The 23,556-nt window shown below is 38.0% G+C and overlaps 1 long non-coding RNA gene across 1 annotated transcript; it reads left to right on the top strand.

Moving 5' to 3' along the window:
* The first annotated feature begins 1,408 nt into the window (after window positions 1–1,408).
* LOC124067327 lies at window positions 1,409–23,335 on the top strand. Its single transcript, XR_006844739.1, has 3 exons — window positions 1,409–1,534; window positions 2,963–3,094; window positions 22,865–23,335. It is a non-coding gene; the product is annotated as an uncharacterized LOC124067327 (long non-coding RNA).
* The last annotated feature ends 221 nt before the right edge of the window (window positions 23,336–23,556 follow it).

Genomic DNA, 23,556 nt, shown 5'->3' with positions numbered 1-23,556 from the left:
CCTTATGTGACAAATCCTGTGTTGGAACAACAGCAGGGATGTCAGTGACCTTGATATTCTTGTTTCCATATTGAAACAAAATATACAGAATTTTATCTGTCTATCTATCTGAAACAATCACTTCTTTCAGTGATTCGGATGGTGACATTAATATTTTTCAGATCTGTTTAGAAGTTCCCGAAGCTACTGCACTATGATATAATCACAGTTTCTGAGTTGGGCATCTGTTGCCTCTGCAGATTCCCCACCTTACATTCACACACTCTTTAATCTCACAGCTGCATTTTCTACTTACTACGCTTCAAGAATTACAACACAGAGTAGCAGGTGACCGGCCAGGTGTGTCTGCTCGTGTGGTCACTGTCTGTCAGAAGGTGAGGCGGGTTGTCCATTAGTCACTACGTTGGTGGTTTGATCCCTGGCTTCTCCTGTCTGGATGGCAAAGTGTCCTTGAGGAAAAACATCACCCCCTAAATTGCTTCCAATTGCCAGGCCACAGCCTTGCATAGCTGCTTTGTTGTCATCGGCGAGTGTGTGAGTGGGTGAATGAAAGGTAAATTTTAAAGTGCTTTTAAAAAAACAGCACAAACTAAAAAACAGTGCACACTAAAAAAAAAAATTCTTGGTCAAGACTGATCCATTCTGGATCAGTGAAACCACCCAACACAGTTTAACCCAGTGTTAGTGTTATTTTTCATATTACTGTTGAGTTATTTACCCAAACTACAATATGATATGACTATGAACTGTTAGAATCTTATTAAACTTACATCTCACTATTTGTTGATTTAATATGCGTATACTATGCAGTTTTGAATTTCATGTGCACATCACTTTGTACAACAATAAATTTGTGACAGATTTAAGGCAGAAGGTAAGTTCAAGTCTGTGTCAAAATAACCTTACTTTGGATAAATAACAACCAGCTAATGAGTAGTGTTTTGGGGCTGTGTTGGAGCCCGTTAACCAGGCGAATCATGCATGTTCATGTTTAATCTGCACTGGCAGATGTGCGTGGCCCTCTTCCGGTTCAGACAGCTTTCCATTGGATTGTATGAAGCAGGTTAACAGTTACATAAACGTTGACTCATTTCACTGAGCAAAATCTCTTTCTGAACAAATCTGAAGCAAAAGGATAAGAATCCCACCGTCTAAACTGAAAACAGACAAAGAATAATTTAAAATTTTGTTTTGACTTTTAAGGGATCTGCTGCACTACCTGAGTGAGCATATTAACTGGTAACTTTTGACCAAATGCATCTGTGGTCACAACAGATTGCAGCTGGTGTTATTGGTTGAAAACGCTGTATCTAGAGTTTTTACTATGAAACAAAAACAACCCCTTAATTTTTTGAGATAATGCTGCAAAGAACAACTCTAACAGTTGACTTGAACGCATCGTGGATTTATTCCACCAGGTCAGTAGATGGCGCTTGCGCGCTCCTGTGGATCCGCCCAAGCGCGAATCAGAAATAAAATGCCGCTGGCTTGATTAAGGCTGTGATCCTACCTGTGTCTCCTCGTTGATCCACAGGTACTGTAAAAACACCTTCTAAACTCACTAGTTTATGCTCACACAAAGGTGAATGATTAAGAAACTACTTCTCGGTGTTATAGTGTTTTGGTGTGTAGTTAATTGTGTGTATCTTATATCTGATAAACACAACCGACATGCTAGTTTGCATGCCTCATGCGGGAAAACAAGGTTGTAAATGTAATACTGTAGATCTCATAGCTATGATTTGAGACATGTGGATGTGTCTTCATGTTGCTAATAATTTCTTATTGATTTGCCAGTGTTTTCAGAAATGAGTTAGCCATAAACTCTCTTGTTGAGAGTAGCGTTTCTACTCTTTATCTTGTTGGGCGCCGCCATCTTGTGTGTTTTGCCAACAGAATATATTATGAATGCTTGCGCTGAATAAGCGACACTAGCACAGGAGTAGTTGGGTTTTATTGTAAATTTGGTATTTTGGTTCACATTAATTTATCTTTAAGTAATTTAACAAGTTTAATTAATTTTTCTAATTATTAATCTTTTATTCAGACTTGTTTTGCAATTGTTTATATTTTATTTTGCACATAATTTATTTTTACATGAACATTTATTTATTTGAGTTATGCGTACAGTGGAGTTATAGACCCATATCAGAAATAAACTGGTGCTGGCTTGATAAAGATTAAGACAGATTGGGGTTAGTAACAATTAGCTCGCTTCCATAAACTATGATTTAGCGAGAGTTAACAAGCTTACATTTCATCTGTGCTTTAGCTGTGCCTGTTCTGCTGTAACATCAGTTAGCTCAGGGCTACATCAGATTTTTTGTTGCTCTGGTTGTAGGTCCATACAATTGCATCCAGCAGCATTTTGGTCCAAGCCAGTTGATAATATCCTTTGGAAGTCCAAACTAATGTTCATTTGGGCTGATAATGTCATACTAGCTACATCGAATCAAACCAGGTAAAATTCTGATTTGACCTGTTGCTTCATACTGATAGTAGAATCTTTACAAAGGATGAGCTAACAGATCTCATTTTTATTAATTTGGAACAAGACTGAAAATGTTTGAGCAGAAGATTCTTAGGTATTTGTCTCTTTAGAATATTTGGTTTCAGATTTAGTATCACTCACAGGACTCACAATATATTTGTTTGATTGCATCTTACATTTTAATTATTGCAAATAAATAAAAAAAAAATCATTGTCTAAACATATCCAACAGCAAGGAGGGTACAACGAGTTTAAAATTTCTCCAAGTCATTTTTTATGTTTTCAATGAGTAAAGGGCATCACAAAACAGCCTAGGAAGATTGATGTGGAATGCCTTCCCTGAATTTAGATGAACTTCAGTGAGAGTTCATCTATTTTCTAAAGTTTGCCAGTTTTAAAGGTCAACAGCTTCTGTGCTTTTTCTAGTCTGATTCCACTATCAGGACTAAGGGCCATTTCTTTACATAATAGACAGCTGTAGGACACTCAAGGCACTGCCACTTGGACTTGGACTCCTGATAAACCAGATGATGGATAGTGGTGTCAGTCAGGCATGAATGGGCCTCCAGGATGCACCTCTGCACTCTTCTACAGTGAAACCAGGTACTGACATCAGCATCTATATGCCACACTGTGTACTATCCTGCTCTGCAGCCACGTCTCAGTGCCTCCTGTCACTGTTTTTACACTCTAAATATGCTCATACTGTTTGAGTGATGCTTCAAATCTTGCTATAGATATAAAGTGTGAAAATATTTCACTCTTAACATGAAAGTGAAAATGAGGTGCTTGGTTTAAAAACAAAAAAACACAAAGGGTGTGTGGTAAAGATTTGTGTCTGAGAAATTTCTCTCTCTTTATACTGTCAGTTGACCTTTTTTCCCTATGGCAGTGATCATCAACTGGGGGCATTCAGGCCACTTTCAGGTTCTTGCCAAAACCCATAGAATACTACCAAATTGAGCAAATACACACATTTAACACTTGCCAATACCTGGTAATAAGGCAAAAAGTCCATAATTCACAGTTCCACCGTTGTACAGAATCCGATTATTCTCCAAGTCGATCGACCATCAAACTGCCTGGCTCCCATTCTCTGGAGCTGACAGTACACTGGTCGGACTACAAGAGATAACTGAAGTTGCTGGAGAATGACTAAGATTGTCTGTTGGATGCAAGAGGCATCACTTTGGTTTATTTACCTTGGGCAACCGTTGTCTTGAATTACAAACTAGTATTTTTGTTTGCTTCCTGAAATCCTGAAATTGAGTTTCAGGGACTCATCCATTAGTTTAAATGTTTGTTTTTGTTGAACTTGGTCTGAGAGTTAAGTATGTAGTTATCATTATGGATTTTCCATGTTTTTTAGTCGTCTCTTAGTAATAAAAATAACATTAATAACATTTCATCACTGGAAATGAAAATATAAAGCAATAACAGAGTAACAAGGCCTAAACATTTTCTTTATTTGAAAGCCTGACCTGACACTCTGCTTTTAAAACTTCTGGCTCCTTAAAAAATGCAGACAATGACCCCTGAGAACATGAACCCTGCACATTTTAGTAGTAATAGTCTAGCTGTCAGTTTGGATTCTAAAAAATGTAATGTAAAAGTTGCATGCATGTAGATTATATGAAGTATATGAAGATACAGTTGCACATTAACCTGGCTCCTGGGTTAAATTGTATTTGCAACTTGTTTATAAGGTTTTTATAAGGTATGCAAATTGTATACCTCATAAACAATACAAAAAAGGTACTGTTAAACCACTAAACATAAACATACTTATAAGTATAGATTATTCTCTCAAACAAATCTGGTGACTTTAAGATATTTATTCGTATTTTCTGTACAGTTTCTGTATATTGATAATTTATATTTGTATACATTTTAAGACAGTGCTGTGTATTATCTGACCTAACATTCCCATAAATACAATTCATTTAACAAATTCGTGGCTGTTAGATTCAGTCTATATAATTGAATACGTTTTGTTCATTACCATTTCATTTGTTACCGCAGTTGGAAGATGGTAACAAAGAAAATTATTGTCTATCCAGGTGATTTTTACACATGGAGGGACTTCAATCATGATTTAATAAGCTCTCTATGTTGTGCCCTCACATACAGAAGACAGTGTCCTAGAACTTGAACGTAATTAAGTTGAAAATCTTGTTTTCATTGTTTACTGGTAGGGTTCAATCTTATATTTTCATAGACAACAAAACTGGTTGTTTTTGTACCTTCCGTAATGAGTTATTTAACCTTGTTAATTACATAGACAACCCAAGCTTCTTATAATAGGAAAAGATCACTGTCATTGTTTCAAAGCATTTATCTGGCGAGGACAGTGTATTCTCACCACAACTGTCTGAGTAAACCAGTGCGCTGGCTGAAATCCTGCAATATTTAAAAGTAAAAGTACAATTCCAGTTTTGGCAGTCGGTCTGTTTTCATCTGCCAAATTGTCACTTACAAAAAAAAAAAAAAAACAACAAAAAACCCATTTCCTCTTTCTGCTTTACAGTACAGTACTGTTTAATTGGAAATGCTGACATTTTGAAGGAAACGGCTTAAAGATGGAGACAGCTGGCTGCTAAACATTAAGATATGTCAAAGACAATTTATTCTCAAAGGATTGGCTAAATGTAGCAGCAGAAAAACATTGCCATTTGTGGAAACTAGGGCAGAACTTATTGAGCCCCAGAACTTCAAGCTATGATAAAAGGTTTCCAAATGACTTGGTTTGTTTTGCTGCATTTCTGTCTGTGAAATTAACTTGTGATGATAGTGTCATCCAATTACCCAAGAAGTTTACAAGCAGTACACCCCAGCATATTTTAAATTAATTGGACTCAATGAAGACCAGTGGCTTTTTGGGTCCAACCTTTGAGCTGACCATTATGTGATGTTGGCTCAACAATGTCCCCAGAGAGAAACTGCTTCTGTAATTAATTTACTACGGCTTCAAATAAAGTCCCCTGGAGTTGGGGATCAGTATGTTTTTTTTTTTCAGCTCTTAAACTCTCTGTGGGGGTCTATCATAGCAGTTTGTCTTTGCCATGAAACTGGGCATGGTTTTGAGTGGGGTTGGCCTTTAGGGGGCAGATAATCGTCCCCTCTGGTATCATCCCAAATGCAGCTGGAGCCAGTCACTAGATAATATTTGGTCCCTCTCCTCTTCTGTTTCATTTTCTGGCTTGTTTTTAGTCTCCCACCGGAAAAGACAGATGGTAAAACGCAAACTGGCAGCTTTTAGCCTCAGTAGACATAGTGTAAATGCTTAAATGACACCTCACATTAGCTTGGTGGAAGAATGTGTCAGGACCTCACAACAGTCCCAGTGCATTTATGTTGGTCAATTCCACACCTCACAGGAAACATTCCAACCCTGTCTCCCAGAGATGATGTTTATATACAACTAAAATGTAACAGCAGATAAGTTTATAAGATGCAGTGGAGTCAGAGGGAGGGTGTGATGGGGGGCCCAAAGTGCAGGATTCTGACGCCAGAATCCTGTTTGAGTCCAGGCATCCATCTACAGTTACTTTTATGAAACAAAAGCCCTTAAGGTTAAGGTTAAGGTTAGGGAAAAATCTTTCCGATAAATGTAGCAAATCAAATACATTGTCAGTCAATTTTGATAACTTCTTCTGTATTAATGTTTTTGCAATATGTTAATTAACAACATTTTGTTGTGTTAATAGAAATGTAATTGGTTGCCACTACTTTTCCCTTTTTAAACACAACTGCTGTTTTATATAAATGTAATTTCTAGGAGACAGGGCTGTACATTCAGTGCCATCCTTCAGTGCCAATGCAGGAAGTGTGCTCAGGAGGAGGCAAGGCTGAAATTAGGCATGCAGTTTGGGTTGGTGGATGGATGTATAGCATGTTCGACTTTAATGGGAGAGACCCGTCACACTGCAGAACTGCACTGTACAATTAATACTCACCATTTTCTCAGTCACATCACTGGATAATAACTGAAAGAGATAGCTCTTTGCATCCTTCTCAAGATAAAAAAAATCATTAGTCAAGCATTAATATAAACACTGGGTACCATTTATATTTGGAGTCACATTTCGGTCAACAGAAAGTTTTATTTAATTGTGGTGTTAGGTGAAAGGTCACAGGGTCACCCAAATCATTCTGAAGAATTCCTGGGGAGCTGCAAATATCCATACCTAAACTCATGGCAGTCTGACAAGGAGTTGTCCAAAAAAATTGTTCAGAAGCAAAGCACAACCATTTCTTGCAACAGCACAAAAAATAATAAATAAATAAAAAATAAAAAAATAAATAGAAGAAAGAAAGAAGAAAAAAAGAATGACAGAGTGAAGATCAAAACAACTCTGGATCCTTTTTTTGTAGAGCTCTCAAGTCTTTGAGCCCCTGCAGGGAGAGGCAGCAATACCTTTGAGAGGTTGAAGACAGGAGACATGCTGTGTCGGGTTAAGATGAAGATGACAGTGAGGTGTACAACCTCAAACACAGCTTTGGACAGAAAAGGTCAAGTCATGATTGTGGATGAAGTCATTGAAAGTAGCAGATGTTAGAAACCTCAGTTGGCCGACTGAAACCAACTGTCCAGAGATGACTGATCATCAAAGGAGGAGGTGCGCTAGCCTAACCCCTAACAGAGACTCTGAGGATGTGAATGATAGACAATGCTGATTCATTCTCCCCTCCTCTATTTGAAATACACATATTTAACCTTTTTAGCTTATGATAGCACACTAACTGACGTGGAGCTGAGAAATCATGATCTGTTATGTATCCAGCTAAGATCAGCAGGTTAAGGTTAGCAAAGCAAAAAAAAAGAAAAGAAAAGAAAAGAAAAACAGTGCTAGAGTGTGACCTGTAAATAAATTTCAGGTGGCATGTGAGTGTTAGAGGTGTCTTCAAAATTAAGAATCTTTTTACTGAAAGCTCACTCTGACATTCACAGTAATGTTCAATAAAGATAGATCAATTGGAAATAGATGTAAAATAATTAATGATGTGTCAAACAAAAGATTTAGGCAGTTAGACTCTATTAACACACAGCATCTTTGTAAATGGATTCTCCAGGGTTTATACAACATGGTGGTGGTGGGGTAAAGCCAGTAGGTGGAAAATTGAACCTCTCAGCTGAATCTCAATGTCAAGATCATGGGGGGTGGGGGGGTTGTGCTTTAATGGGTCTGTGAGAAAGGATCACCAAGGTATTTATAGAGCAGCACCCAGCAACTGATTGGTTCATGGGATGTGATAAAAAGGTTATTGGACAAATAAGACGTGGCAGGAGGGGCAACAAGAGGAGCTCTAACACGCATGGGAAAGTACAGGATAGTGACTGAGAAGTTAGGGATGAAGACTGAATAAAGATGATGTACTAGTTTTTTTTTCTTGCCCTTCTTTCAAAACTTCAGATATTTACAGGTCATCTCTGATCTTTTGTCTTTTACTATGCACTAAAATTTATCATTTATCACGTCTGTTTCAGAAACACTGTTGTTTGTTAATGAGTGCCCTCTCCATGGATCAGCTCAGTTATTTACAAAACGATAACATTAAAAAAGGTTCAGCTTTTTCCTTTTTGCTCGTTTCGCCATAGGTTTCACAAAGCAATCACGATGTGTATAATTCATAAATATGCAGATTACATTTTAGGTAGGCACATAAGGTAATATATAAGACAACTTAAGAGAAGCTGAAAAAGTTAAACCGAATGTCAGACGTAACCAGATACACTCCTTACACTTCTGAAAAATCAATTAACGAGGTCATCTATAATTTAAAAGCGTCGAGCTGCAGCAGCAGCTTTGCTACTCCTTTAAAGACTTGTGTTTCTTGGAGACATCTACTGCTGAGACAAGATGGATGAGAAATGTGTAAATGTGTAAAGCTTCACTAACTGGTGAAAATGGCACTATGTTTTTGTATATACCCTTAATTTTCCCTGACAACATGAGACTTGTAATTGTTGTACGCAACAATCTGATCTGAGAAAGGCTCCTTGAAAATGTCTACAGTTATTTTCTAAGGTGTACTGGACAAAGTGGTTTTTTTTTTTCTGGGATGCGTTTGATGCACAGTATCCTGCTATTTCACGGTGTTCTGATGGGATGGATGTTCGTGTTGCATTGTTACGGGATGCAGTATATCAGTTACTTTCACTGTTACGGAAACATTCTCCTGAGAATATGGCAGTAGTCTACCTCACAGTGGAGCAGAATGACAGGGGACTTTTGGATATTTCAAGGTGAGATGGAGATGGCTGTTAAAGTGGTGCCATTACAGTTGACAACATATAAGTGTTGCTGCGTGTTGCACTTCAAGCAATACTGTGATACTGTGACATGGTGAAGATGATAACAATGCAAAAATGTTCCTCCTGGCACTGCACAATCTTTTCAGAATTCATTGCTCATCTGTTTTCTAATGTGTTGCTCAAGAGACGTCATTTAAGTGCAACACACACAGCCGTTTTGCTCTATATCTACATCAGTTAGTTCAAATGCTGTTTTGTATTCCAAATTTTGTACCAGTGTGAGCCTGAAGTTAGAATTATGGTCTTTTATCATTAGTATGGATATTAACACATTTACAGTATATCTAATGATACTTGTGCTGCACAAAGGTATGAAAGGAACAGCAACACAAATGTATCTGAACAACATCTGTCACGTTTGCCCACAAGCAGCCTGGAGAAGCGAAATTCCACCAAAGACAAAGGTATCCAGACACACCTCTTTATGGAGCTGTTGTCAGGGGTTGGGCTCTTACTTCAAGTGAAGGGAAATCCTGATACTTCAGCATACCAAGACATTCTGGACAATCCAACATTGTAGCAACAGTTTGTGAAAGGCTCTTTTCTATTCCAAAATAACCCCAGTGCACAAAGTCCATAAAGACATGGCTGGATGAGTTGGGTGTGGAAGAATTTGACTACCCCACACAGAGCCAAAAACCCTATCAAAATACCTTTGAAATGAACTGGAATGGAGATTGCAAGCCATCCTTATCATCAGTGTCTGACCTCACAAATGCTCTGCTGCATGAATGGGCAAAGGTTCCGACAGACGCACAGAAAAAATCTTGTGGAAAGCCTTCCCAGAAGAGTGGAAGGCATTAAGGTCCCTGTTAGTGTGATGGTTGGGTATCCCAGTACTTTTGTCTATGGTGTATCCCATAATTAGTATGAACATCTGCTTATCCAATCTCATTTACCCTGGAGTATTTTCAAGTTAGGGGATATGTTTGGGGTAGCCTACATTCTGGAAAACATATTTCTCTGCCAAAATTTTTCAGTTTAGATGATAATAGTCAGTATTGCACATGCAAAATCAGTCAAAATCAAATCGGTAATTTAGTCGTAATAACTACAGTTCAATCAAGAGAGACTAAGAAGAGAGAAAAGTGAATGGGATAATTCCAGTCAAATTAATTTATTGTGAAGAGCAAAATAGACTTTGGCGCTTAGACCTCAGCAGGAAGTTGATCACCACAGGAAACTCTCAGAAGAACAAGGTGCTTCCCCCCTGGAGCCTAAATACTGGTGGTGGTAATGAGGAGTGATGCTGGCTGCGTGGAAGAGTAACTTTAAAGTGAAGGATTTGATTGAAGATGGCCAGACACCACAGTAGCAGTGGTGAAGGGGTGGAGGTGGATTGCAAATATTCACAAGGCTGAACAGACTGCTAACCAACACTGGAGTGACAGAACACTTGAAAGATTTGACAGCTTGCTAGCAATTGGCTATTGGAGAAACAATATGGGCTGTGATTGGAAGAGGGAAGAATGACATAGCGGTACTAAAGGATCATGGGAAATCGCTTGTGACTTAAAGAGCATGTACAAAGTGGTAGTCTTCCTGACTGAACTTTCACTAAGCTTCATATTACTACAGATGACTACAGAATATCTGTAACAATTAGCAATTTAAATATATAATGGATTATAGGATTCAAGGAGCTTTGTTGTCATTTCACACATGTAGAAACATGAGGTGGAACGAAATTAGTTTCCCTGGTCCTGGTATAAGCCCAATAACCTACAAATACTAATGCTATAAACATAAAAACAACACTATATAAATATAAAAACAACCAGAACAAAAAGATATAACCAGTGATATATACATACATAATAAGTAAGTAAGTGTAAGTATCCAAAGATTACAACCATGCTGTGGACTGTATGATTTTAATATCTCATTCCAAAACCAGTGGAATTCATCTGCAGCTGCTATACACTCCACTCTTCTGGTTCAGTTTTTTTTTCCACAAGATTTTGGATGCCGGCTGCAGGGATTTGCTCTCATTCAGCCACAAGAGCATTAGTGAGGTCTGGCACTGGTGTTGGGTGATAAGGCTTGGGCGTCAATGGGCTTTAGATCATACCAGTTCTCCTTTTTTTTTTTTCTGCACCAAACTCAGAAAACCATTCCTGAACCCGTCTTTTGCCTACTGCCACAAACAGGGAAAACACACCAAACTCACAAAACCACAAATAATGACTTTATTTATATAGCACCTTACAAAAGCCAGGTTTCCAAAGCGCTTAATAATCATTTAAAAACAAAGCATATACAAATAGAGGGCAATAAATAAAATATAAATAGACAGTTGGTGAACAATAGCTGTAGAAAGTTTTAAATTTAAGATAAAAGATAAAAGAACACAAATAAAATAGAAAAATGATTGACAATAAATATAGGAATTAAGCAATTTATAACCAGTAAGCTCAAATGGACAGTAAAAAGACAACATCACAAAGTCAGGCAGCACACTGTTGTCTAAAAATGTTATGCTATGCTGTAGCATTAAAATTAAGTAGAACAAACCACAAAACACAGCCTTGCATCAGAAATACTAAAAAATAAAAGACTGAATGAATGCCCAGTTTTGTCACTATTGTTAAATCTACACACATGCACTGTTTGGTATGGCTAAATACACACCCACTGCAGTGTATTAATGGACCTGTGGACGACTGCAGTATTCGTCGTTGCACATGGGATGTTATGGGATCCACAGAGGCCCTCTCTCTGCTTGTAAGTGGATTTTCCATGTGCTCCATTTTTGTGAGGATTGTTTATTGGCAGCCCTCACCGTCTCAGCAGTTCCAGCTGTGATAGATGAGCCAGGTGGCACACTCCATTCTCCGGTTGAGGAAAGAGAGAGAGAGAGAATTGCTGCTCCATCATTTCTCATGACCTTACACGCCTGATTATGCTGCTGCAGATCCCTGCCTGCCATTACTCCAACAAAGCAGCTTCATTTGCATAAACGCACTTAATGATCACATTTTCTCATCAAAGTATGGTAAAGTATTGGAGTTTTTTTTTATGTAAAGCTGACTTGATATGACCAATGGCCTGATCTTTGTGTGTTTCGTTGTGTACTGAATGGCTGAGAATGTGTGTCGAATCCTTAATGCGCTTCCAGCTACGCTAACAGCAGCTACAAGATGTGATTAAGAAGAAGAACTTGAGAGAGGCGTGTTGGATGACAAAGTGTTTGGGCTTGTGCCGATTCCTTCTCTACTGCTGCTGACTGGCTGTCGGTTAGAGCCTGGCCTGCGAGATCAGATAACTGCAGGGAGGAGAAAGTCTGCCAATCAACGGCAGCCACAGACAGCACTTTGTTCTGCAGAGCTGTGATAGAGAACTGGAGACAGTATAGAGAGGAGCAGTGATCTTGCCACACTCTGAACCTTCTTCACAAATTTACTTTGTATTCTTACATGGGTTTATATGAATTGACTCCATGGCAACACAGAATACTGGACTGATGATTGGCTGAAGGTGCGCGTTGTTTTTTAGTTCTGATACAGCATCCTAGTTAGTACATGAACCACTAGACGTAGTCATGGGTCACTATCATAACCCTTGATTCCTTGAGTATTGGCGTAATGCTAGCCAATGCTTAAAGACTACAGTGAAGAGTCCATCTGGCTGTGAAAGGCTGTGAATAACATCTTTTCCAATCAGTTAAGGATCTCAGGGCTTCTGGAGACTAAACTTAAACCAACGAGCTGCATGGAGCCATTTTATGGGGGACCTTGAATTAGTATGATAATTCTGTTTATCATTATAGGATTTATTTGATGAGTGGTTAAAGTTTCAAAACATGTGTACACATTGAGACTTTATTACTGCACATGTGTAGGAGTTAAGAGAACCCATGCTGCTAGTACAGCAAAAATCTTAAATGTATACTGTATAAGAAAGTCTGCTAAGCTAAAAGTTTGTGACTGCATAATGTGTTAGCTGTATTTGATAAGCATAGACTGGATGATTCCAAATGTTCTCTTTTCTGAGTAAAGGTCAGTGAAATTACCTTGTTGGTGGGAACTGAAAATTTGATTAAATATTTGATTTTGATAATTTGATTAAAAATTAAATATTAATTAAACAATATTGAGCAATGCATTTCAGTAATATAAAGTATTACTATTATTGTTCAAATTGTAATAATATTTTTACAGGTTTCTTGTTCTGATTTAAATTTGAAGCCAGTCAGTATATGTTTTCTTTTTAACATTTATCTAAAACCACAGTGGTTCCTTAACCCCTAAGTGTTTTAGTGATGAGCTTCCTACAGTGTAGAACTTATTGGAATCCAAAAATTGCTGCCAGTGTATGTAGTCTTAGAAGTAATACAGCTTCTTCCAAAACATCTTTAGCAGGCAGAGTTGTTCTGGAGACTTTTCTTATTTCTTCTCACTCATCCATCTCATGGAACAATACGCTTCCATCTTCTATTTGTTTTCTGATTGACTGTATCTACTGGGATAAATCAAGCTTTCCACACTTTCACTAAGAGCTTACCAATTACTGATGCAAAGTTTCGAGGGTTGAAATCAATGAATCAAAACAACACCCACTTTCTCCGTGTATGTGTAGTCTTCTTGAAAGCTGTCATGTCCACTGCACTGATCAATAATCTTGATGGAATTTCTGACATCATCCTTGAACAGACTGTGTTTGAAGCCAGCTCTGTGGCCTTTTTGACCTCTAGTAGCTGTTTTTCAACATTTTGTTTATCTCATGCATCACATCACCGTGTGTCTCTCTTGAGAAAATACTGTTCCACTTATCAGGTTTGTTGGCAAGTATGCAACCAGAAATCACTAACTGTAGCTAGGGGCTGAAAACTAAGGTTATTGATTTCAGTTTACTTTACATTGTGCTAAAAATGCAACTGTTATCTTTTAGAAATGATCAGGTGGCTATAAAAGGGACTCCTTTGTTTTTTAGCCTGATGTTGTTATTTGCGCCATTAATTAAAATGTAATTTTTGTCATCTGAGTAAGTGTAAAGTCTGAACAAAAATTTGCTCCAAGGGAGAACATCACCTAATATTGCTATCAACCAGTTTATATGATGCAGGCTTAAACCGTGTTACATTTATAAAGAGTATGTCTGTTCCACCATGAGTTGCTGATGGGAGCAGCGCAGAGAATTTTTTCTTTGTAGATTTCAGTTTATTCCAGTATGTAGTTCCATTAGCACTGAAAAGAATGGTTGGACAGGGATGGACAGGTTTGGCTTTCATTATCAGGGTGATGACACGGCTCCTCTGCTGTCTGTCAGTGTTTGTGCCAGAATTTGTAGCAGTGTACCATGCTGTAGTTTATTTCTTGTGCAAGAAATTCTTGTGGCAAGAACAGCTTCAGGAGAACACCAGGGATTTGATCAATGTTTTATTCAATGCATTTTTCGGCAGTGAAGGTAAATATTAGAAAAACAAACTGAATCTGGGTCATGGGTAAAGTATTGATGGAAGTTAGTGAGAATATTTTTGTTTGTTTAAGGGTTTCACTTTGTAATTTTATGGTAGATATTCATGGACGTTTCATTTCTAGTGTTTATGACTTAAACTACTGCAAAGTGAACATATCCAGAGTGAGGACAACAGTAGGAAAAATCATTCTGTAAAATGTTCAAAATAATATGACAACAGTATTCATGTTATGTCAAAGACATCTATGTAATTTTTTGCTGAGATGTCTAACAAATTAAACATGCTTCCCCATAGTTTCATATGGAAGATGCATTGGGAAAAGTTGTCCCTTATCAGACTAATGCTGTCTTGTAGAATTGAAAAGAGTAGAGCAGAAGTACACTGAAGAAACAAAAATAAATACATTATTTCCTTTACTGAAGAGAATAGTGTTCATAAATACCCCAGGAAATGGTGAAGTACCATCTGTCCTTATGATGGAACGGCATTCAGTATTCATAGGTGTTAAAACATAATCTGGCAGCAATCTGGTTCTTTTCCTGACAATACTAACAGCTAGAAAACACCTCCGTTTCTTCTGGTAATGAATATAAAGTTAAATACAGAATCTGTTTTAATAAACATAGTTGGACTTTCTGGTGTCCTTTTTTTCCTTTATTTTTCATTCACAGTTTCTCAGCTTAAATCAGATCTAGGTACACTTGTTCTCTCCAAAATCCTTTGAGATATGCCCTGTGATGAAGGCCTCTACTTTATAAATAAATCTTGACTTGACAGCTTTGTTTCTTTGTTCCCATTTTAACTTGTTTTTATGTCCAGCTCCCCTCAGGGTTTGCAGTCATTTTTCAAACTGCTGCAAATTAATCAATGAGTGCCATGTACTGTGGAAAACCATTTAGATGTGAACTGTAATTCCATCATTTCCATTTTTTTCTCAAATGTTTAGGCAGTGAAATTTTCTGTTGGCCTTGTTTTGCCACATACATTTGTATGTGTATATATATATTTATATATATGTATATGTAAATATATATATATACATGTATGTATAATGTGTATATATAGCATCTTTCGGTGACTGTGTCACCAGTAGATTTATGACAAAGTTAAGCAAAGTGTAAGTGAATCAGACTGGAATGGATGTCTATTAGATTAGTTCTATAAGAGCATTGTGATACACAACTTGCAGCTCTATTTTGAGCTACTTGTAATATATATATTATTTCTTGCATTGAAGCACTTGATCAAACTATGAAACGGTAATCAAGCTGTGACAGAACCTCTTCCCATTTTACTTACAAAATTATGACTATGTCTTGAACATGATATTTATTATCCAAAGTTATACCCAGAAGTTTTCTATCTGGTACCTGTTCAACAAGTACTGTGTATTGATTATATTTAATTTCTATGTTTGTTTAGCGTTTGACTGATATCTTGATTCTATTATAACAGACTTTTTTTTTTTTTTTTTTTACCAACATTGAGCACCAATTTGTTGCTTGTTACCTATTAACAATAACTCCTTCTGTAACATATGGTTCAACTCAGATGCACAGTATATTGTCATGTCATACACATTGGAAGGTTGTTAGCAGAGGCAGAAAACAATAGCAACATGACAAAGCTACCCTGAGGTACTCCCCAAGTATCATGACTGATCGTTGACAACCTGACATTAAATGAAACTGTTTGTCTCCTATTTGTCAGGTAGCTTCCCATCCACTTTGATGTGACAAAAGTAAATCTAAGTAATGCTGCACCCACTAACCTTGCAATTCATTTATCATGCCCTCGCCTGTAAGCCTATTCATAATCTATGTTTAAGTTATTAACATTAAACCAAGTGGGTATTTATTCAGGGCAGCATTGTGATGTGGGGGTTAACACTGTTGCCTCACAGCAAGAGGGCTCCAGATTCGAATCCCGGCCAGGGCCCTTCTCTGTGGAGTTTGCATGTTCTCCTTGTGCCTGCAAGGGCTTTTTTTTCCCCTCTCACAATCCCAAAAACATGTACTTTAGGTTAACTGGCTACTCTGCATTGCCCCTAGGTGTGAGTGTGAGAGCGTGTGTGATTGTCATTGTCATGTCTTTGTGTGTCGGCCCTGCACCTCTCGCCTGCAGTCAGCTGGGATAGGCTCCAGCCCTATAGTTCAAAGTAATGGTTTGGACTTTTAAACAGTTATACTATAAATATATAAGATATTTTGATAGATTTGCATCCTGTAACGTGTTTACATGAATGAATGTTGAAATTGTAGGGGCTCCTGACAGTTTGATAATTAGCTTGATGTCCTTTTAAAACCCTGCTGAGCAAAGCCAGGGTGGCCATCAGGAGCAACAAAAGAATTCCATGTAGCCTGGCCTGCAGTGTCAGCCCCCTGTTAGAAACATTAAGTGAAATGGGTAGGAAAAAAAAAAAGACAGAAAACACAGAGCAGGCGCGGTCCCTCAGAACTGTAGACCATCAGCCTGTTTTTGACCTGATGGTATTCTCTGTCGGTTATCACAAGCACTGGTCAAATGCATATACACATCAGTGCAAGATTGAATCAGTGCATGCAGTGAGTGTGGGTGGAGCAGCAGGGCAAAACATGAACAGCACAGGAGAGAGAGAGAGAGAGAAGGATATAGAGAGAAAATGAGCTGAGAGGGAGTGCATTAGAAGGAGAAAAGCCCTAAAGGAAAGTGCTGCTAAATGCTGTTAAATGACATATATCTGCACGAGCATGTGACGTACTAGCTGGGCCGCCTTCAGCAGATGGCACACAGCCACCTTCCCCAACCTGATACTATGTTTTAAACACTTAATCGTGCAAGAGCAGAAGGTGTGTTTACAGGGAAATAATCTGGAAAATACTCTCGCTCAGGTGGAAGAGTCCAGTAATTCAGAGCTACCAGAGCTTCATGATGATAAACATAAGTCTAGTCAGAGTTCTGAGGAAATGCCAGATGCAAACAAACACTAAAACGATAGTAAACTTTATTCCCATTGCCTTAATTATGAAAGTACAATTGACTAACTTGAAAATACAGGCTAAAAGGCTATAAGGCTTTTAACTGTTTTGGATAAATTTTTAAAAACTATATGTAAAAATTGCTGACATAAACAGTAAACAAAAATAAAAAATTTAAACAAAAGGGCTAAAGTGAATATCATCTACTGTGAAACAGAGTAAATGTGGAGATAGGCATGGACTGAAGTTACATTCCTGACTTCAATTATTGTCGCAGTGCCCCCTGTTGGTGAGTGTGAGAGAAGACAGTGAGGATGGTGGGTGGATAGCATAGCCATCACATCATAAATAAAGTGTAAAAAGAAGCTTTCAAGACTGACTGAAATCTAAATGCATCCGTCTTCTAAACAAGCATACATAATCTTTCCAATCTTTCCATCCTATAATGTTACAATGTCAGTAAGCAATCAACAAATATGGCCAATCATTCCCTTGTGATGACAGTAGCTAAACTTAGACTTAAATTACATTGAAATTAGCCATCATTCTCCCTGAAAAGCAGCTCCAGCTATGTCAATTATCATCCACATTTCCTTTCTTTAGTCTTTACAGAACTACTCCCATCACTTTTTCTATGTACAACACTATGTGGAACACTATGAAAGGCTCTGAGGATAGAATGTCCAGAAGTGTCAGGCTTTTTCCCTCTCTTTCAAGTGTGGCTGTTCAAAGAAGGTGTAAACACTTTTGCCCTTAGACTTGTTTTGATGTTAATATGCTGGATAAAGGAACCATCCCTGCTGCTGTGATGCTTCCCGGTTGCAAGCCCTGAAGGGATTCTGGAGGTAAATGAATGCAGGAAAATATTGAAAAAATAAAAAAAGAAAGAAAGAAAGAAAAAAGAAAACCCTGCTGCAGTCTGACAGAGATCTGCCACTTGGGAGAAATTTTTGTTTTTACAGCTAGTGCCAAAACAGAAAGCCGCACAAAAAAATGATTCCAAAACAAGTCAATTTCAGGTTCCAAAACACCTCCAGTTCAACTCTTAAATGTTCACTCACAGTCCTCATTCTACTTGACTTTAAAGAAGAAGAATGCGGAAACTGCATTGTTCAAATGTGCAAACCTGTAACATACGTAAACACATAAATTCAAAGCTTTAACTGTTACCAACGGTGACTGTAATTACTGCTCTATTGATAGATCGATTATTGATATTATCATTACTTACTTCGTTGTTATCTTTGTGTTGTATATGTGTAATTAGTCGAGGCCGTTTTAAAGACACGCTTTTTTCATTTTCTGTTGAAACGTGTTTTAGATAACAATAATAATAATAATATTTATACAGTGTCATCAGCTCTGTTGACAGATCCACTCTTGCATAAGCTTATAGGGAAAACATACTGTCTGTGCTTTCTATTAACACATTGTTGTTATCATTAACACTATGCACAAAAGCCATCTATTCTGATCTTCAACAAGCTTCTTGTAAATTGCTGAGGATATGACAGCATCTGGCAGCTCAGAGAGACATCGAACATGCTGCAGGACCTCATGTAACGTGTCTGCACTGCACTACTCTGTGTGTCTGTACAGTAATAATAGGGCAAGCTACCAAGGCTAGCCAGTTAGCACAAAGTTAGCACTTTAGTTAACACACTAATTTTCAAATAGGCTAACTAAAGTCATTGCCGACATTACAGTGGTACAATAAACACTCTGAACATTGACCAGACTGTTCATGATAGGTCATGACATTGAGTGAATGGAATGCTACATGGACCTTGTAGCAGTCAGAACTGCATTTATTTTGTCAGTGTCTTCTGCACCGCCGGTGAAGAAACCCAGACAGAAGCACAAAACAGACTGGATGAGCCGAAAGTCAAACTAAAATTGCAAAATAAAGGAATGAAAACACCATAAATAATTTTGGACTGTTTTAACTTCAAAATATGAGTTCTACTGCAGGCTTAGATATTTAAGTTTAGAAAATTTATTATTAACTTAAAGTAATTAGTCCAAAACATTCATTCAGCTTTCATTTTGTCAATTCTACGTTTCACACAAAGAGCGGCTGCAGTTGCACCTAACTGAGCTACTTTGTTTCATAATCAGTACTTAAAAGAATTTCCTCTTGGGGATAAATAAAGGAATTCTGATTCTAATTCTGATACATGACAATACATGAAAATGTTTACTGTAAATTGTGAAATGCACAGGGATAAAGACCGGATTCAATACCAAACTTTGAGTCTTTGATTAGTTAAGATTTATTTAGACACTGAAGTTGGAAGCAGACTATTTTTTACTCTATTGTCGTATGCTATATCAGTAAGATTCCCCTTTAGTGGAACAAGGAGCTAGCTCAAACTGAGGCAGCCATAGAAAAACGTACACCAAGTTGTGTGGACAGCTTTTGTCATAACTGTCAAAACTTATTTGTCTTCTGAATAAAAACTTAATGTCACATACAAATAACAGCTTCACTTGAGTAAATTGTACTCAAAGGAAAAGTTCTGTTCAATAATGAAAACATACAAGGCTGGATGGGGAAAAATAGTGCCACAGGAAAATTAAAGCGACTGATTTAGGAGAGCAGGTATTGCGAAAGAAGACATGGCTCTAAGATCAACAAAACTCTTAATGTTTTTTTGTATGGTCCTTTTCTCATACGCTTCTGCTGTTTAACCAACAAATTGTCAGTGTGTTTGTGTTCTTTTTATGCCTGCTCACATCGCGGAGCAACTGCAGCCAGTGCCCTCCAACGCAGTTGTTCCATTTATGAATGTTTTGCTATACTGTGGTATCAGGTGACAAATAGTAAAGCTTGTTTCAGTAGTATCTGGTTCATCACAATACCTCTCAGTGCTGTAAATATGAGTCATTACCGTTTATGTTAATTACTGTGTGTATGAGAAACTTGTCACATGAGGACTGTATTCCCAGTGTGAACATCTGTGCCTGCACAGCTGTGTGTGATCAAGCTGGTGCAATTAATGGAACACATTGTGGAGGTGCAGCACCATGAACCAGATACTTTGTCCACCGAGAACAACACAAGCTGCACATGTAGCTTGGAACATTTGTTCAGTCACAGCAGTGGGTGGTAACACAGTAACTCCTAACCCTCTAACTACACTTTCTGGCACAGTCAATAACGAGATAGGGCTTTGTCGCCTTCATTTGCATCGTGCCTGCATTTGCATCACCGCTTGCTCGCCTTCTTATACTGCTTAACTGAAAGGAAAGGACTCTTTCTCATTATATTCACGGGATCAGGGAGGTACGCATAATATAACAAAGCCTGGTGATCATTTATTTTTCGAAAGCTCATCTCTAATGTGAGTCAGTTTAATATTTCTGACTGTTGACAGATGCACTTGCTAATGAAGGATAGTAAGTAAGAAGGCGGTGATGATGACTGTGACTATAAGAGATATAAATGCCACATTCTCAGAAATTATCAGTGAAATCTCATTAACCTCATCTCTCTGGTGTTATTTATTTATTTAGTTTGTTTTTGTTGTTTTCAGTATGTATTTTTAATTTGATTTCTTTCTTTTTTTAGTTCTATATGTGATCATTAAAAAGTTTAGAACAGTTAAGTGTTTTATTTTCCCATGACAGGCTTGTCTGTGAATAAATGCAGCCTCAGCTCCGCGCAACAGAAAGGAAACTTTCAAAACTAAAACTGTTGAACAGTGAAGAGCACCACTGTGTTTCAGACTTTACTCGGATGTTAAAGGTCACACTTGACGATAGTGAAAGGAACCATCATTACAGTAAAGTACTGCACAGCTGTACATTCTAATTTGTTGCTTCTTCACTCTTTCATTTGTTTGTCAATCGCTCCTAAAAGGTTAATTGCAGGGTGGCTTCGCTGTTATGTGATTTCTTGTCACAGTTATGTTGTGAAAGATTCATCGACCTCATGGTACAGTTTGCGAGCAGGTTTTTCTCTCCTTCGTCACGTCCTTTCACACCTCAGGTGTGAAACCTTTTCCTCTACCACCAGAATTCTGTAGTTATTAAATCCTGTACAGTAATACAATAACAATACAAAAACAATAATCAAAATGCATTGACTGAATTTACAAGACTACAGGGAATATTGTGAACCTGCACTCTTCAGAGTCTGCCACAGGTAGAATGTGGGTGATTACATTGTCAGTGGTGGCATCAGTTTCAAATGGAATAAGACCGTAGCTTTGGTTTTCATACCAGAGTAAGGAAAAGGAAATACTTTGTCTCCTTCTCTCACTGTGAAAGTCAGAAACATTGTCTCAGTGCTGTGGAGGGTGGAGGCCACAGTGAAGGACGCTGTTGTTTTCCCAGTTGTGAAGGTGGAGGCTGCCATCAGCCTGCATCAAAGAAGCAGCCGTTAATGACCCATCATCTCACGGACACACTGTAACCTCCACAGAAATGACTCCTGCACAGAATCTTCCCGTGCTTTGGAGCACATGCCTGCTCCACACAGCTGCTTTTTACACACCGCTGTTTCATTCATGAGACACGTAAAAATAAAAGGAGAAGAAGAAAAAAAAAAATCTATTCTGCAATCTGGTAAATGCTCGGATCAAGATCGGATCAATGAATGCATGTAAACACTGACATATTTTCTCTTTTCCAATTTTCTTTGTTGTCGATAAGCCTCTATGTTTTTGTTTTTGGTGATAAGCTCCCATGTTTTCGTAATGAATCACTAACAGGCGGCCTCTGCTATCTGATTCTGTTTGGTTGTGAAAACAATAACGTGTTGTCCACAGCTGCGATGGGCCAGATTTACCACTGTGTTTGAAAAGCACAGTGATAAAAGCAGGGTGATGTATCGCAGCTGCTTTGTGTGTGTCAGGTGACAAAGATAACAACAGCCACATCCTCTCAGAGGACAGTGTCCTCATGCTCGGAGATAACAAAAGGATGCTGTCTTCAGCCTCTCTGGCCCCATTATAGCAACCTGATCAGTCCTGCTGCAGCTCAGGAGCCACCCTAGGCTTCTTACACCACTTTTAAAAGATCTTACGTTTAGAAAACAGGGGAAGCAGAGTGCACTGGGGCACTGAGTAACTGCATAAATTCATGAATGGTCCATTAGGCTGCCCGATAATATGTTAACAGCCTCAAATAGTAAACAATCGTCACTGTCTGGGTATCAGCAGCCTGAAAACTTACGATAAAGGACATGAAATAGCCGTCTTTCAAATCTTTACTGAGCTCCTCTGTGGGATTGGAAAAAGATTTTTCCAACCGAGAGCGACTTCATGGCTGGGAAATGCATCTTTAAAGAGAAGCAGTGGGAGGCCTCATCACAAATGCAAAAAAAAAAAAAAAATACTGAACCAAGAGGAATTCAGCAGCAGTGTTGCTAATGCTCCCACATTGTGCCCGCTGATAGAGCCTAAGGATGTCTTACTATCAAGCTGAATTCACAAAGCATGAAAAGGAATTATTAACAGCTCATTTACTGAAACAGGTCACAAATATCTCTGTGTACGTATGTGTTTTTTTGTTGGAGATACGGTCAGTGCTTAAAATTTCTGAAGCTCACTGTGGAGAAACATTGCTGGGGTTTTTTTTTTTTCTTTTTTCAGATTGTTGCAGTGGACTGTACTGTCAGAGCTCTTGAAAGTTCCTATTTGCACATTTATGCTAATGTTGTCTATTTATGAATTCAGATGACAGCACAGAGCCAGGATATGGGTGATGGATTCATCACAGAATAGATGAGGCAGAACTTCACACCAGGAGCCCAGAATTTCATCCTGAGCATTAAATCCCAGTCTGTGTGTCTGGCTTTCTACCATTATTGGACATGGAATTACTGGGAAACGATCTGCAATTTCTCCATCTGTCTGCCTTTAGCTTGATAAAGGCTTATTTATTCATATGTATTTTTAGATGTGTTTGTATCGCCATTGTTTGTCATAAAAGAGCTTGATCTTTTCATCTTGATTAATTAAGTAATTAAGTTGTTTTTCCCAACATTGACTCTTTAATCATGTGTCAACATGTTTTTTTTTTCTTTTTTTTCTTTTCAGTCATATATTCAAATATTGACACTCAGGCACAGGAAAAATGGTTACATGTACATGTATAGCCACAAACTTTATGTTTGGAGATTTTAATAACCTGAACTAAAAATACTACAGAGCGGCTTCACCCTGTTTAACCTGACAAGAAAACAAATGGAAATCCAATGTTTGCTCAGCTGAATACTGATGGAATATCAATACACCGGAGGAATTAGACTGGCCTATGCATTGCATACACAAAATAAATTCAACAGCCCAAGGAACGGCAGAAAAGGTGTGCTTTTCTGTGTGTGTATTTAAGGCACAGAGAGGGTGTTCATTTAAAGCCACCAAGC

The sequence above is a fragment of the Scatophagus argus genome, chromosome 11 (genome assembly GCF_020382885.2).
Source record: "Scatophagus argus isolate fScaArg1 chromosome 11, fScaArg1.pri, whole genome shotgun sequence".
Lineage (NCBI taxonomy): Eukaryota > Metazoa > Chordata > Actinopteri > Scatophagidae > Scatophagus > Scatophagus argus.
The sequence above is the reverse complement of the archived record's forward strand: the minus strand, read 5'-3'. Positions and strand labels throughout refer to the sequence as shown.